At 39.7% G+C, this 17,068-nt stretch overlaps 1 protein-coding gene across 1 annotated transcript in view; it reads left to right on the top strand.

The window, feature by feature from the left end:
* The window catches only part of TRIM71 (tripartite motif containing 71), a 64,657-nt gene that overhangs the window by 23,929 nt on the left and 23,660 nt on the right, over positions 1-17,068 (top strand). The gene's annotated exons all lie outside the window — the stretch shown is intronic.

Raw genomic sequence — 17,068 nt, 5'->3', positions numbered from 1 at the left:
CACAGAGTCAGAGATTGAGACACAATAGCCCTCTGTTCTTGAAGCTGTGAGGGTTATTTGCTTTTGTTAACTACTTGTTTTGGAGGAATCTCCAAATTTCATTTTGTTTCCTGCCCTGAGATGGGGTTATGGGATCATCCTCTCAGTAAGAAATCTAGGATGCCTAGTGATGTCTTATTGCCTTGAGCAGCATGTTGGGACCGAACAAACAGATCCCATCACAAGAAAATACCTTTTTATTGCTTTGTGTGCATCACAAAGGCTGTGGAGGCAAGAGGCCATTTCACCTCCATGGAGATGGAAATGGGCCTGTTGCTTGGTAAACAGATGAATTAACCAAAGCACCTGCACTGAAAGAGAGGGTTCAGGCTAGTAGTTCTGGCACTGTGCATAGGAGAGCTGGGGCTAGGTGAGAGAAGCTGTACATATTGACTGCTTCTCCTCTCACTGTGTAGTACATATGGGGTGGGGGTGCTTTCAGCTGTGCCCAAGACTTTGCATTAAGTAGTTGCTGCTGTTGGCCACCACACCCGAACATCCAGGCTATTGTCCCTGGTTTCTGCTGCTGGCTGTTGTGCTCTCTACCAGCCCCCTCCTAGCATCTGGGTCTAGTGATAAGAGGCACAGTAGAAAAGATGAGGAAGAACAAGCAGTCATAGAAGGGGGCCTCCTTGGTCACCCCTGGTTTAACTAACTCCCAAAGGTCTTTCTCCTGAACCTTCTTGTAGAAGGCCCTTACTGTCATTAGGTGATTTTCAAATGGGCCCCTTCAGTTGGGGTGTGGAGGGGGGATAGTTGCATAACACTAGTCTTTTCATGTGTTACTGTGATGGACTGTATTGGCAATTATTACCCTACTCAATCAAAAAAATGGCCTATTGCCTTATTTCTGAAACTTAAGATGTGTGGGCATGCATATGATTGTTTTCATCATTGAGACTGGGTGCTTGCAGAAATCATTACATCAGTGACTCTCAGAGTTTCTTGTGAAATGTTTCAAATTTTTGGTTTCTTTTCTTTAGTCCAGTTATAGATATGAGAATCAAAATCTAATGGAAAACCTTTTCTGCTTATACTAGGAAAATCTATTTTTCAGTTTCACATGGCAGCCAGAATAAGGCTGGGGCAGGATCAGGGCTTGTCAGTCACCTGGATGATTCTCATCTTGCTGCACTCCCATGCCATGTTCTGTTTCAGAGCAAATGACTACCTGTAAGTGCTGGTCCAGCATCTGGCTGCTGGTTATGGTCCAGGCAGTAAACCTGAACCCCTAAGGGGCTCTAGGGTATAATCTTGTCTTATTTCTAGCTCAAGCAATAAACAGAACTATCTTTTCAGGAAAGAGAGCCTCCAAGTAGCTGGATTTCATAAATTTGTGGCAGAAGCTGTGTCAGTGTAGTCCCTAATTCCAGAATAACTTTATTGTCCAGTCTGAAACAATGTAACTTGATGACTGGCCTGTTTATATGAGAACAAGTCTTTAAACTAGAAATGTGAGGATTAGCTATTTTTGCAAGGCCTCTTTTGAGCTTTGCACATCTTACATCCCTCTTGGGACCATGGAAGGTAGTGTGGCAAGAACTGTAAGAGTTAATTCAAGTTGTAGCTTTCAGACCTGATGCAAGCTTTAGTCTTTCTCTCTTGAAGGGAAATTTGCAGTAGTGTAATCTAGACTGTATATAGGAAACAGTGGGCACATGTGGGCTGCAGAAAGTGAGGGTGACACTTCCATGGTGTCTCTAGTGAATTTGAGCTTATGCTCATGTGAGTAAGCCAGGATGCTAACCAAAGAAAAATCAGTTGTGCTTGGAGGGGGACTTGTTGTTTTGGTGGGATATTTTTTTTGTTGTGTGTGTTTGTTTTTTTATTAGTTTGTTTTTCCTCTGAAAGGTTGTGATGAGGAAGTACTTGCCTTCCAAGTCTCTTTAATGGCTTCTGGTGTTTTGTTTAGCTCCTTCAATGCTACCTGAACTGGGTACCTGCAGAAGGGATTAAGATCAGCTGCCCATCTGTATATCTTAATTTGCCAACAGGATGAACTTTGAAGTAATTTCCTCTAAGAAATTACCAGTGTGGTCTTAACAGTGTTCTGTTTTGGTAGTATTTGTTATTAAAGCAGACTAATATTCTTCCACTGATTTGAGCATTATAACATTAAGTTTTTTGGAGAGAGGAGTTGTGCTTCCTGTGGTAAACTCTGTGACCTGTATGTAACAATCTGTGCTCAGAATGTGTTATGTTTATGTTGGCTGTGTGATCTTGAACCTTTCCTAGAAAGAAAGGGTGTGGGAGAAGAGGTTATTCTGCCCATCATTATTCACCAAGGTATTTGTTAAGGGTAGTATGCTTTTCACCTGGCCAGTAAAAATACTGATTGTATTTTTAAAAAAATGCAGCACATCTGGGTAGTTAGCAGCAGAGGGGGTGTATTTTTACTCAAGTCATTAATACCTAATTGCAGTTTTCTAAAAATACTACTTCCCCCACCCCCTGTTAGGGCTTGTGGATATGTAACTTTCAGGTCCATGCCTAAAGTCACTGCTGTGACTTAGTTTCTCGTGTCAAGAGCTGATAAGTGACTAATCCTTGAACCACTGGGACATGAGGTGGGGAGGGAACTCAGTGTTCTGTTTGGACAACTTGCTGTTCTTTGAAACACAAAGGAAAGCACTAGCTTTTAATTTATTTTTGTGGTCCTTACAATAAGGTGGGCTGCTTGGTGCTTTTCGACTAAGGAAATTACTTGAAATGGCTTTAAAAAAATACACAAAGAAATGTCTTAAATACACATAGAAGTCTTTTAACAGCTGACAGTATGCAAACTGTTTTTGCATGTGTGTGCATGTGCTCAGCTGCTAATGGAGGATCAAACATAGTCTTCAAATGTACCTTGGTTGTGTGGGAAAGCCCTTTGATACCTGTGCTGCCCTTTGCCAAGTAGCAGTAAAACCAATCCCTTTCTAGGAACTTGGAAGCAACCAGACTAGAACTTGGCACGTACAACATGTCCATTCAGCAGGGCCGTTTATAGGGACCAGTCAGGAACTATTACCAGAGGGCAGTAGCACATGCAATTAAAGGTTGTGGCAGCTAGAGAATGACAAAATGAGAAACTGGCCTTTGCTTTGTCTTTGCTGCTTCAGCTATGTTTAAATATATATATATATATATACTTTTTTTAAAAAAAAAGTTGTTGATGGGGACACAGACTAATGTGGTGTTCTGGTCCTTCTCAGTCTGAAGAAGCGTGATCTCGAATGTATTGTTTTAAAAAATACACAACTAAGTAAACTGCTTTCAGCTGTAATTTCTGAGAACTTAAATCGTTACAGGAAAGAAACACCATATTCTAGTATTCTCTAAAGTGCATTCATTATGTTCTTAAACTACTTGCTTCTCTGCTAGATGAATAAAAGCTACTTGAATGAGCCAAATTCTTGAGTGTCTTTGCTTTAAAGTTTGGTAATTTCATATTCATTATTTGCATTTACAGCTTCACAGTGCAAATTTGGTCTGAAGAGATTAAAGAGTTAGTTTAATCTTTGCCTGCAAGATCTCAAACTCCTCCTTCCCTCCCACCTACCCATTTCAAGGATAATATTCCACTGTGCCAGATTGCCCATATTGCCACCAGAAAATTGCTTGGACCACTTCTTTACAAAATCAAAGGTCAACTCCATGCCTTGGTGGCAGCTGGGAAACTAATGATTTAATGCTGCTTTGACCTTTGGCTTCCTAGTCCGTTTGAGTCTGACCCAATGTTTTAATTTTCCAATACTGCTGGGCAGTTGGCTTTTGTCTGTTTCCAGATGTAACTTGCATATTGAGGCCTGTTACTGAAGTGAGAACAAAACAACAAAACATCTCGGCCTACAAAGGGGAAGGAAAAATAACAGCATCATTTTTTTTAATACTACAAAATACAGCTGTCCTGTGAGACAGACTCTACTACAGCTAGTAAGGTCAGGTTAGGAATAACAAAATGTGAATATTTGTCTAGTGTTTACATCTAGACTTAAAGTATTTTAATGGTAATCTTGCTGAAATGCTGCTTTTTTTTTTTACAGGTCTGTAAAAAGCATTGGAGTAAAACCAGTAGCTCTTTTCCCCTTCTGCCCTCCCTCTCTCCAAAACGGTATTTTTTGTTATTGCAGGGGGAAAAGTCCATGTTTCATCTGATACTGGGAAATGTCAGAAAAATAACCAGTTGATTCTTAAAAATGCATGTGCCTGTTATTGGTAGGGGAATAGAAGTGTAAAGTGAGATGGAAAGCAGTTGTGACTTAGCCTTTTAGTGTGATTAAGAAGCTCCTTTTTGTGTTTTTAAAAGCACTGTGACACTTCCCTAGGAGTACCTTGTCATGAATTTTTGGTGTACATACAAGGCAAATATTCTTTAGGTTTTCACAAAAACTGTAATCTTGCAGCCATTGCCAGTAGAGTTTGAATTTGCTATTAATGGTGTGATAATGGTGGGGAAGGCACCCTAAGGTGGCTCATCTTTTCCTAATGGAAAGACTGCTGATTGTTTAGAAAGATCCCCATTGAGTACTGTTGCATATGGAAACTCCTCTTTGCCTGAAAGTGCAAATCTCTAGTTTTGTCTGGTCTGTCTGCCCATCACAAGTACCAGCCAGGACTTTATTCCCGCCTAAACTGCTCTGCAGCTCTCAAAGGTCAGCTCATACAGCATGTGTGTGAGAGGTTAGTTTTGCAGAGCAGATGGGCTCCTAAAACTTTTATGGTCTCCAGTCAAATCACCTCAAGCTGTAATCTCATTAAATCTTAAGTGAATCAGTGGATCTGGTTATTACTTGAAAGCAGAGTTACAGGAAGCGATGTTCCCCATGCAGTAGGTCTGTCTTGGCAGTAAGGGACCAGAGGGATGGATGTGCCTGTGTGTGGCTCTTGTAGCAAAAATGGTGTGTGGGGTGCAGCAAGTTAACCTTTTGGTACAGGACAAAGGTAGAGAAGCAGCCTTTCCTGAAATCCTTGTGGTATTACCTGTATTGTAGTTTTAATTCTCTCTTACTCTTGATCACATGCACCCATTACACTGTCCCAGTAAGTCATTTGTCGTAGAATAAATTAACCTTATAATTTGCTTAGCACTGTGCACACGGTTGCTGGAAGAACTGCTTGATGACACTATCCAAAAGCCTGTCCTACTTTTTTTTTTTTAAATCATCATATTGTTTTCCAGATTTCATGTGCTAGAAAACACTACATAGAAGAATATTCTTAAGGCAGGCAGGTAGCTTCCTTGAAGTGCTTTTGGATCAAGCAAACTTGGCTCAATAGGTTAATTGTCCTGTGCTCAAATCTGGTTAAGCGTGTTTTGTTCTTTTCTGCTTGGATTGCAGAAAGTCTGTTTTAAAGAGGATAAATCTAATCTATGACCCCCTCAGACTCTTTTCGTAGCAGGCAGGGGACATGTAGGACTAGTTTGGCAATACATAAAAAATTAATGATCATAGCATAACATGCAAGACTTCTGTGTACAAGAGTCTTCATAAAAACTTCCTGCTGATTGCTCAGATATATTAAATTTTTGTCTTGCCTGCCTGCTTCTTCCTTCCCAGGGTGTGGGGAAGTGGAATGATACCTTGTGTAAACCCACACTTTTAGTGAATTGATGTACCTTAACTGCAGTCAGACTCCTTGACAGTGCTTGTTAGAAATAGCATATTTCTGATATAGAAGTCCATGGTGCACTTTCACATGCTTTCACTGTAATAATGGTATCTTATATATGTGTTGTACATAACAAAACAGCATGAATTTTATTACAAAATGCCTTCATTTGTAGTAAGGCTAGTGCGTATTTTTCTCTTCAAGAACTGGGCAAGGGTTTAACCTTCTCAGCCATTCCCTTCTCCCTTCTTCCTTTATTAAAGTGAGTCAAATCTGGCTCTTCATCTCTATGTAGTTCAGCCTGGGTAGTGTTTCTTCTCTTTGCTGATGATGGAACAAGCTGCCTGGGTTTGCGTTTATCCTGATCTGAAGCTCAAACAAGGCTACAGTTAAAGTTTAGGGTAAGGCTAACTTGCCTGTAGAATACAGAAGCAACCTAAAGCTAGTGTTATGTGGAATGGAAGACATGTGCTTTCACTCAGCAGTTCAAATATCTAAACATTATCTAAAGATTCAAAATGCTTTAAAATCCTTGAAAGGTCCTCAAAATACTTCACTGAACCATAAGAGGGTGGCACCAAACCACTATAGTTTGGTTAGACCAAAATGATAATGCTCTGCAACAGAACTTATTTGATGGATGTATGAACACATACACTATATACTTGGACCCAAGGAGCCCCATGGAATGGGTTAAAAATGCAGCGTGTATATAAATCATAACTTAAACCTTGACTGGGGTGGAAGATTGTCCTCACTCTTCCAAAACTGAACCTGCTGCTCAATAATGGTGTCTATGGCACAATGACAAAGTGCAATTATTAGTGTTTCTTAATCATTGTCTGTAAGCACCTTAAATCTGCCCTGCAGTTTGAAGCAATAGTAATTCTGTTCTCCTTTAGTTTTCACTTCCCTGAATGCTTATCTCTTCCCACTTCTCCTGAATTCAAAATAAAGCAATCTTCAAACCTTTCCTTCCATAAGGAAAATGGCTATTAGAGTAGGACACTGTGTAGCAGTTAAATCCATGACAGAAAGGCAGAATGTATTGGGAGAGGGGGATGGGGCAGTGTTTAAAATAGAGATTACTTTGTGAGGTGGGTGTGTGTGGAAAGATAGGCTTTAAACTTGCTTGTACCTGTATTTCACACATTTGGAAATTAGTGTGAGGCAGGTAAGTGATTAATCTAGTGTTCTGAAACGCATGAGGTCTTGCTACTGTTTTGTTGCTAAAGAGACAAACAGCTGGTGATATATGGAGACATGCTTAAATTGTTGATCAGGACTTGTCTTAAATCTTCAGATAGAAATAATAAAAATACCTCTAATTTTTTTCTCTGTCACTATAGAAAACACTTCTGATTCCCTGTAGAAAACAATCTGTGTTCTTGGATGTTTCTATGATTTACAGTACCTTTTTTGGCAGCAACTGCAAAGCTGTGTCATTGTGATAGATAAGAATTTACTCATTCATTTGCAAGGGATTAAAGAGTAACCTGCAGTAATGTTTGTTGTATGATTATTGAAATACCCCGTGGCTGTTGAGACAGCCAGGTCTTCCAAAACAAACATTAAATACTAGAGTTCAATTGGAAGTAATAGTGCACTAGCACCCATAGGCTAACACTTTCATGAGGAGTCTTTCATAAAATGTGACTGTACAATTCTCCTTAACATTAAGCAGAATTGTAACAAGCCTATTAATCTGACTAATTTAATCTGGTACTTTACTAAAAGAAGCAAAGCTTTGATCCTCAGGGACAACATTGTTTTTCTGAATAAGATACTCAGTATATGTGCCAACTCTTGTGCTGGGAGCAGGTAATGATTATTTTTGACATGCAAGGTACAATTTGATGGTGTTAGCTGAGAAACCCTGATATAGTATACATAAAATATGCTTTTAGGAGTTGTTGCCTGGGTCTGGAGCAAACAATTTTTTCTTTCAATGCAACGCAAATTTGTTTTTGCTTAATTAAGATTCTTCATTTATGAGGAATCCCAACTGAAACCTCAACATGTTGTAATTTTTCTTCCTGCTCTGGAACATGTGTACTTAAGCTAGTAAAAGTTTTACACTTGCATATTTTTAGTGTGTGAGCATTTGGGAGGATGATGGTACAGAGAGAGAACTTGAATGTTTGTGTGTGTGGTTTTGTTTTTTTTTTTTTTTTTTTTTAAGGATACCTTCTAAATGTTCTTGTTAGCCATTTGGGGGTTTCAGTGAAGAGAAGTTCCTTCTAAGGCCTTATTATTTAAGGAATATATTCTGTATGTGGGTACCTAGTTGTTGCAGAAATAGTGTTTGGGAGACAGTAAGGCAAGAGGAGCAGGGAAGGCAAAGAACAGAGTGGTGCTGCATTTGTGCTTTCCACAAAACCTGTTCCACGTAAGCAGTAACAAAAAACATTGCCGTATAAAACACTTGGAATGGGTTTATGTCAGTTTTCCCAGACAACAATCTTGCCTGTGCTTCCTAATAAAAGGCTATAGTTGGTAACTTTCACTTTGACCAGAGTTTGATGTGCATATGGCACTGGTGGTAACTGGGCTTGTTTAATAGGCATGGGTTGTTTCACAATTAAAGAAGGGGAAAAAAAATTAACAGCTCCTGCTGTGGGGGTTCAGTACTATGGCTGTTCTTGTTACAGCTTTCCTCTGAGGACACAAGAGGTGCAAGGCAGAAGTGGGAGGAACAGCAGAGCTGGGCTGTTCCCATCAGACATCCAGGCTGCAGTTAGTAGCTGCTGCCTGATGCTGAGGTGGTGGGGGGAGAGGAAACAAGGATGACACTTTCTTCTATGTCCCCTGTCTGCCTCACACCCTTGGCCAACTGGGTGGTTTCCCACGAAGGAGGAATTCTTTCCTATAATATCCCAGGTGAACATTTTATGCCCCGATGCACAAATTTATATTACTGTTCCTTGTTTTAACTGTACGCAGGTTAAATGGCTGTAGGATCACTGGTTCTGTTTCTAAATTTAAGCTTATAGAGGTACTTAATTTTTTATTATATGCAAGAGTCTAAGTTTTACCACAAGGAGTCATTGCAAGCAGCCTAATCCCTTCAGTAATTGCTATTGTTGTAGTGATATTAGCTTGCATAATACTTCGTACATCTCTGAAAAACTGATTTTGGGAAGAGGGTTGGGGGTGGCAAGACAGATGGGGACAGGTCAGGGACAGTGTCTTTTACAACTATGTGGAGTGATTTGCCTACCAGACTACTACACAAACTGGAATCACCAGTGTCTAGCAGTGGTGGTGTTAGAAATTTGAATTGCTTCATTTTGCTAGATGTTAATAGCCCCCTTTGTTAGAAGGGCTTTGAGATTTGTTAGTCTAAAAGTTGATCTAGTTCTTCCTTCATCCCAACACAAATCTTCCTTTTTTAAAAAAAGTTAGATGCTTTTTTCTTTCTGTAGAAATGATGTAATGTTATTAAAACAATTTTAAACAAATACTATTAAAATTATTTTAAACAAATAATTAGTACAAAGAAACATCACAGAATGTTTTAAGATAGAAATAAGACATTGAGCTACCTCATAATTCTATTTATAATAATGTTACTTCCATATAAAAATGGCTTTAAAGTGTTGTTCTGTACTACTTGTTTTGACTCTGGGTTCTTGTGCTCTTCCCCATATTATTAGCAGTAAGGGCCACACAAGTAAGGGGAAACAACTAGACAGTAAAGCTGTAAAGTGAGCTCAGAATTCATAGTTGGTTAGTTTTCTAGTATTTTCTAGCTACTGTGGTTTGACTTGGAGGTTAAATTCCTATGGTGATTAAACTTGGGGTTTCCAAATATGCACTTGAAATCTTTTTTTGCTTGTAACAAATAAGTTCTAGATGATATAATTAAAGCATCCACACTATGTGAAAGAATGTGTGCAAACTCATGTTCTAAAGAACATTTTTTCTGAACCAGTATTTCTAGTACTACTGAAAACCAAAGAAGGGGAGAACACAAAACAAAAACCCAAACAAGCTAACAAAGAAAACACCAAACATACCTACAAAAAAATCAACAACCCCATGCAAAACCAAAAACTAAAGTAGAACCTATCAAGTACAACCTATTAAGTTAAAATAGGTAAAGCCACAGTTTCTCTTCCTCCTCATACTATTTTTTTCCCCTAACAACTGAGCATTATGAATTTAAGATGTCTAGCCTGATAGGCTTTCTGAAACCCTAGAGAAGTCCTCTACAAACATTTATGGGAATCTGTTGCACTAAAGTAAACTTTCTTAGGTAGTGGTGGTTTTACTACAGAACAGCTATATAAGAAAATTAATCCTACAAAAGACCTGTTTATGCTGAGATCAGGAAACTGCTCTGGCAAATTCCACACAACTCATCAGCTGAAGATTTCTCACAATTGGCTTCTCTTTGGCATGAGCACTAGATGGTCCTTGAGTGAAATCTGGGAACTTTAGGGTTTGTTCCTCTTCCCACTCCTCCCATCAAACCATAAGGAGTAAGGTTTGTTTCCAGTATATTAAGAAACAAAAACATGTGATAGTTATCTACTTGCAAGGCAGATAATAGCATCCTTGCTGTCACCTTTCTGTGTGAAGGTCAACAGTTGCCAAGGACCAGAATGGCAGTCTGTTCTCTGCAGTGGTGCAGGAACACTGGTGGAGTTGGGGAATGTGGATTTTGGGAGGTGAGGCCTACACTGATGTTAGTCACAGAGCGGGATGCAGGAGCCTTGAGTGACTGACTCCTGTTCTGGCCCTTTCTGTGTGTAGAAGGGGAAATTTAGAAAGCTCTAATGCTGAGCTGTGCTGGAAAAGGGAAAATGTGTTACATCAGGAGTTCATAGACATGTTGAAGCATGGTTATCTCTAAGAAACAAAATGCTGTGTGCAATAGCAAAGCAGTCATCAACCCATTACGATTTACAGCATCACTGAAATCATGGCCAAGCTTTGGCTGAGAACTACAAGACACTGTAGCTTTTCAGAGAGCTGGAGAGTTAAGGAGGCTCAGTGGGGGATTTGCAGGGCCTTAAAGCAGTGACTTGGACAGATGGGCATGAAAGTGCAACTGGGTCCTGTCCCACTCCAATGTCTGCTTCCTCAGCAGGCTGTTAGCTTGCTGCTTGAACTGTTGAATATTTAGATCCACCCACTGTCCCCTGTGCCAAGACCACCCTGCTGCTACTCGTGTAATGTAGATTTGGCACAGAAGCTGCATTTAAACAGCTAATGAGTTGCATGTTGAAGCACAAGCTGGTCTCCCCTAGTGAATTTTGTAAAAGAGCTGATTTATCACTGGCTAAGCAATCTATGAGCTACTGATACTATTGCGTCTTTCCATCGACTGGCTACTTTACTTGCTTTAGTGCTGAAGCAGAGGCTGTGGCTTTTATTTTAAAACACAAATGCACGTTTTCTTTAAATCTACATCCCCCAATTTTCTTTTAATGTTATACAGTAATTAAATGATAGGATAATTGTACCTGTGCCACTTCAGTATGAATATTAAGCTTTGCTTATCTGAATTTAGAAAGAATTTGGAGCCAGCAGATGCTTAAAGCAGCTTTGTCAAAGGTGTGAATTCCTGTCTCCTAGCCCCAGTTTGCAGCCTGTTGTCACACTTACAGTGATGATCTGGCCTTCAGAGTGAAGTGGATCTTGATTGTCACTTCTAATCCCAGTCCTTTTGAATTTGCAGATGCTGTTTGTGACAATTTAAATGGTCTCTGCTTCACTCCTAGCTGGCTTTTAATAGTCACTGGGTTTTCTAAACTTAATTAATGGAACTATGTGTCTTCCAGAAAAAACTTTGCCTTTAGCCTATATTATTTGACTGACTCAGCTTGTTCATGTCACCATTCTCTAAAATATGCAGCTGTTTTTACTGGTTTCATGGCATCACAGCAGGATTGAAGATGGTAAATATAAAGAATTTTAAGAGTATGATAGTCTTGTTTAACAGCCTGTTTAGCTTATCAGACTCAACTCCAGGTAGATACTGTTCACTCAATTTGAGATGAATGTTATCAATGAGAGGATTTACAGTGATTTTGAGCCGTGAGGTTGGCCAAGTACCAGAACTGAACCATGTACCTTAGCACTGGGGCTCGACTGATATTTAACAGATAGTTGTCATCGGGTCCTGGCCCTACTGCTTTTCTGATCCCAGGGTCAGCTCATTGAATAAACTATTTTCTGAAATTATTTTTCTGCTGTTCATAAAGATCCCCAGATCTCTCCACGGAGACTGAAGGAGCAGTGAAGTGGGGGGACAGAAAGGAGGAAGGCAGGAGATGTAGGGCTCTCTTGCAGAGTGTCTATCAGTTTAATTGTAGAGTGACATAACAGCCTTGTGCTGTGTCATTCATACTGGGAGCAATGCTGGTTAGATCTGGGGTTTTGTAAGTGAGCTTCCTTTCCCTTCATGTGGTGGGCTCAGAGATACCTGTGTGGCTGAGAAGCTGCAGCAAGGAACAGAACCCACTGGAGCATGTGGGAAAAGTGCTGGGAAAATGTATGTGGAATTACAGCTTTATTTCCTACAGGCAAACTTGCATGAGTCTTAAAGTCATCTGTTAGCTGGGCTTTTATTATTCCATGTGGGGTAGGAAAATCAAGCTGAATTTAACAGAACAGCTGAATGATCCTCTTGCACTTGATAAACTTATAAATGGACCAAAACCTGTCTCTGTTCATCCAGATGGCAAAAAAGGAAGGCAATAAATAGCAAACTGGTTTCACTAATCCCAACTGGTGCAGTTTCCTGTGCATACTGCGTGACCTATGTAGTATGGGCTGTGATGCTTCAAGGTGACCATATTCTTGCAGAAACTTTTTTCATTAGAATATTGACCTGAATTTGAGAATGATCTTTTTTGTCTGCTGTGAAGACTTTCTGGAGTTGCTGTACCATTTCTCTGGATGCAGTGGGAAAAACTGGTGTTAAGCCAGTCTCTTCTACACCTGAGCATTAAGTCAAAGTACAGATTCCAAGAGTAATTTGATCATTATGTGATATACAGAAACATTAGTTTATCTCTGCAAGTGAAATGTTTCAGGTATACTAGGAAATAGCCTATAGTTCTGATGTGTATCACATGGTTTGCTCACATGTTCAGTCATTATATTTTGCATTTAAATTATATAAATGCAGATGATAAGGTTCCTAATACTCTGTGGTGTGAAGCAAGGTAATTGTCACAGATTGCTATTAAAAAGGAAACGAAGGACCAGCTTCCTACAGAGTAAAAATATGACTACTTTCTACTTACACTTGCAACAATTATCTGCAGCAAACTATGGGCCAGTCATCCTGGGTGGTGTATTTATGTGCTGCTAAAATTTAAATAAATAAAAATAAAAAATTGCATGCACGACATAGGCAAGCAGTTTTTTCTCCAGTTCTGAGATGCTGGGGAACAAAAACAAGCACAGTACTGAGGCAGGAGGACCAAAATTCATTGGAAAATTAGTTTATATTAAAGTTCATAGTCATCTAAGCTTTACACACTACCTAACAAAGCCACTGGTGTTTGAGTTACTGTCAAGGGAACTAGATAATAAAACACCTTTAGTAATGGAAAAATTTAGACTGACTATGGTTGGGTTTTTTGGTCATAAACGCAAGCTAGGTTAACTTACAAATGAGGCTACTGTTTTGTCTGTAGATTTTATTTTAATTTATTGTTGTTGGTTAAGGTTGTGTTGGTTAGGATTATAGGGTAGCTTTTAGAGCATCAGATTTATATTTTAAAATAATGTGACTTTGTGTTGCTACCTTGTACAAATTCTTAATGCTGTAGGCTTGAATAAAATCATTGCAAGACACTAAAATGTCATGACAGAAAACAAATTCTTAAACATGGTTAGGTTCCACATGCTGTATTGACGATTGTGTGCATATGTGCTCTTAAATGTGCTCTGAAATGAGAGAAATCAAGTGTTTGCAAGCTGGGAGGAGAAGGGCACTGTGAGTATTGCTGAAGGAACATTTATATAAACACAGGTTAAGGATAAGCTGCCTCAACTGCTGTCTCTGCTGAATTTTCCTCTGTCATGGTGCCTACTACATTCCATTGCTTTTGTCTGGGCTTGGTATTTGGGAAATTTTGGTGAGGGCTGGAAGGGGGGTGGGGGGGCACGCTGGAAGCTGGTCAGCAGTAAGGAGAGGAGGGTTGGTGTGGGAATTGTGGAGTGGGGTCAGGGTTTAACTTTAGTGGCCATTCATCAGATGATGATTGATTGCTGTGCAGTCCCGGGGGACGTTTAACAACATCTCCACCCATCCCCCTGCCCCCTTTGAAAGCAGATGGACCAAAAAATGGGGAGAGCGACACCCAGGAATTCCTGCTGTTGTAAAATGTTTTTTACGGTGCACTGTACAGCCTTTCCTGAAGCAATCACATTTATGGCCTTGCTGTTGTATTTCTTGGGCTGCTGTGGCCGTAAAAGATGAATAGCCCTGTAATATGGTTCACTGATTCTGTTTAAATTGAAGTAGGCTCTCTTTATTGTTTTGTGTCTAAAATTGTATGCCACCAATTCAGGAAATATTTCCTGTTTGGGAAATAATCAACCCATAGCTGATTTATTTTAAAATAAATCACTTTTCACTATCTCTGAAACTATTCCCGTCTTGAATTCTGACTTCTTCATTTAATTTTGATGGAAATTCTAAGATACTAATTAATGTAGTGATGCAGTTCTTTAGTAGATATTTTTTTCTTTTAACTTGCTTATCAATATTTTTTTCCTTTACTAGGAAGTTACCAAAATGGATGTTGGAAAGGCACCAGTTAACATAATTAATTACTTAATAATTACTACAGAAAAAAAATCATTGAAATGCAATTTACATAATTCTGAATTCCTTTGAAAGGACAAATCTTTCTACTTCTCACTTTTGTTGTCTACAAGAACATTTGTGTAGTTTGGAAGAAACATGTTTGAATGTTTTGCTTATAAAAAACTCAATGGAAAAGCAAAATTAATGGGACAATAGTTAATTTACAGCTTGCTGGATCTTTGACTTTGTCATCTCTTAAGGTGGAGGGGGGGACGTTTTAGGACTTTCCTCTTGAGTACTGTGGAGGGGGTTTTTTGCTGTTGTTTTGTATGGTGTGTGTGTGTGATGTGGGTTTTTTTTTGTTTGTTTTGGTTAGGATTTTTTAAGTTTAGTATCACAAACTGATCTTCTTAATGGAAAACTTAATGTTATTCTTCCTTACCACTACCTCTGCTTATCCACATTTCAAGGATCTTATCATTTGTCATGTAATGAGCACAGGAGGAGCAGTATGTCACTGTATTGACAGTGCAACTGAAATTTGGGGTGCCCTTCTCACTTTGCTGAGATTGGAAGAAGGCAAGGCTCTGCCCACCTTTTAGGTACACTACAAGTGCATCAAATCTGAATTGAGAACATGCTTTTCTATCATCCTACTTCAATAGGACAATATATTGTTGGTATGAGCTGTTTGCAGGGGCTTGTTTGTTGGGGGAGGGTAGGAAAAAGGGGGGTTTGCTTCCCCCCCACCCCCCCTTTTTTCCCCCCTTCCTCCTTCTATTTAGAAACAGGCATGGAAACTTAATCTAGCAGTATGTGACCTTTGTGGCCATGACCTAGGGACTGGGATGTGAGCAGGCTTGAGCATAACAATAAATGCCTGGCTGTGGTTGCGAGCACAGGCAAGATGGAAGCTGTGCTCCCAGCTTCCTTAGCCCAGCTGGCACAATTCCCCCCTGACTCTTGCACCCTGCACAGCTGGGTACTTTGCAGCTTAATTCTCTGGGAGTGTGGTCCTCCTGCTTGTGGTCAAGCGGATGTACTGTTGGGTGCTCCTGATGGCCAATATGTGAGACCAACCACCAGAGGAGAATTGCCCTTCTTGTTCCTCTGCCAGGTTGGGGTTACTGTTGAAGCCTTTGTGTCCAGAAAGCAGTTTCTGGAAGGTTCCTAGTGTATCCTGAAGCTGGCAGGTTCTTCCAGCTCCCTTCCACACTGAGAGCAGTAGCATTTATACATTTGTGCTTTCTCATGTGTGTATTTAAGGTAACTGTTGTCTGTCACTGTCTATTTCTTCTTTGCTCATGCCTGTAAACACTTTTGCTCTCAGACTTTAAATCTTTGTTTCCACCATTTTGTTTACTAAGAAATAGATGAGGTTTTATCATGTCTTTGTGGTGTTTACCCAAAAGGCTTTTCCCCTGCTATGTCCTATGTAATCTGCATATTTCTGAAGTGAGATTGTGGCTTTTGTCTCCATTATAAATTTGGGAGTGATGCTTTACGTGACATTTTGGTGGGTGACGAGAGGCAATTGAACAGCTTAAATTCAGTTTCTCTTTGGTTTGAACAGCTGGGTGACTCTTCACTATTGGGTGATGTTACCTTGCAGCAGGAGTGCCTGGGTGACAGGACTGATTTGTGGTGGTTTACCAAGCTTTTGCTTCTGGTGTTGGCTATTTTGGAGGGCTAATAACAGATTTTACTTGCTTCTGGACTTCTGTTCATATGGTCACCATTTTCCTTTCAGCTGCTGTGTGTGATTGAGGCCCCAAATCCCTGCTGTATGTTTTTAAAGTATATCGGATTCATATGACTTAACTTGATACCCTGTCTTGGTTTTCATTCTCTCTCAACTTTTCAGTTGCTTAAGTGAAGTCGTTCAGCAACATGTAATAAACATTCCCTGTAATTTCAACATCAGAGTTACAGAACTGCATGAGCAAGTGAACATTGATACAGATTTAGACAAGCACAGCGTAAAGACAAGAAGCACTCTAGTTGAAAGAAGATGATTTCATTTGAATAATGCATTTCAGAACCAAGGCAGCTTTTTACATCTTTACAAAAGACTGAGTATCTGAGACACTGTTGGAAAGTTTAGTATTTGAACAAAAGCAAAACGTCTATTCCAGTTTCCCTGCAGTGAAACAGAACTTTTTTTTTTTAAAAAATGTTTTAGTAAAATCTGACATGTGTGCACAAAAACACATACCCCTTTGAGAAATTAATCCGTATACTGCTTCAGCTGTTGCACTTACAGGAGCTTAAAATGTCACTTTATGCAGCACAGGCGATCTGAGGGAATCACCTGTCCTGTCCTTCCCCTTCCTTTTGAAGGAGAAGGGAAAGGGAGATGTTACGCACCATATCATGAACTGTTAGTTGGAATCTGGAGGGCTGGATGACAGCTGTGAGAAGACAGTTGTATCAAATACTTGTCCAATCTCTTTTCCACTCTTGCTCCTTTCTGTGAGGTAGATTTCAAATCACTGGTGATGGGAAAATTGTAGTATGAAACCTTGTTTGCCATTGTACAGTGCATTTTGGACTCTTCCCCATGATAATCTAGATTTTGCACTCTTAACAAATAATGTAGTTATGAGCAAGATTTTGAATACAGAACTTTCTTGTGTTGAAGTGTGGTACTCCTTCACTTGC

The sequence above is a fragment of the Columba livia genome, chromosome 2, assembly GCF_036013475.1.
Source record: "Columba livia isolate bColLiv1 breed racing homer chromosome 2, bColLiv1.pat.W.v2, whole genome shotgun sequence".
NCBI lineage: Eukaryota > Metazoa > Chordata > Aves > Columbiformes > Columbidae > Columba > Columba livia.
The sequence above is the reverse complement of the archived record's forward strand: the minus strand, read 5'-3'. Positions and strand labels throughout refer to the sequence as shown.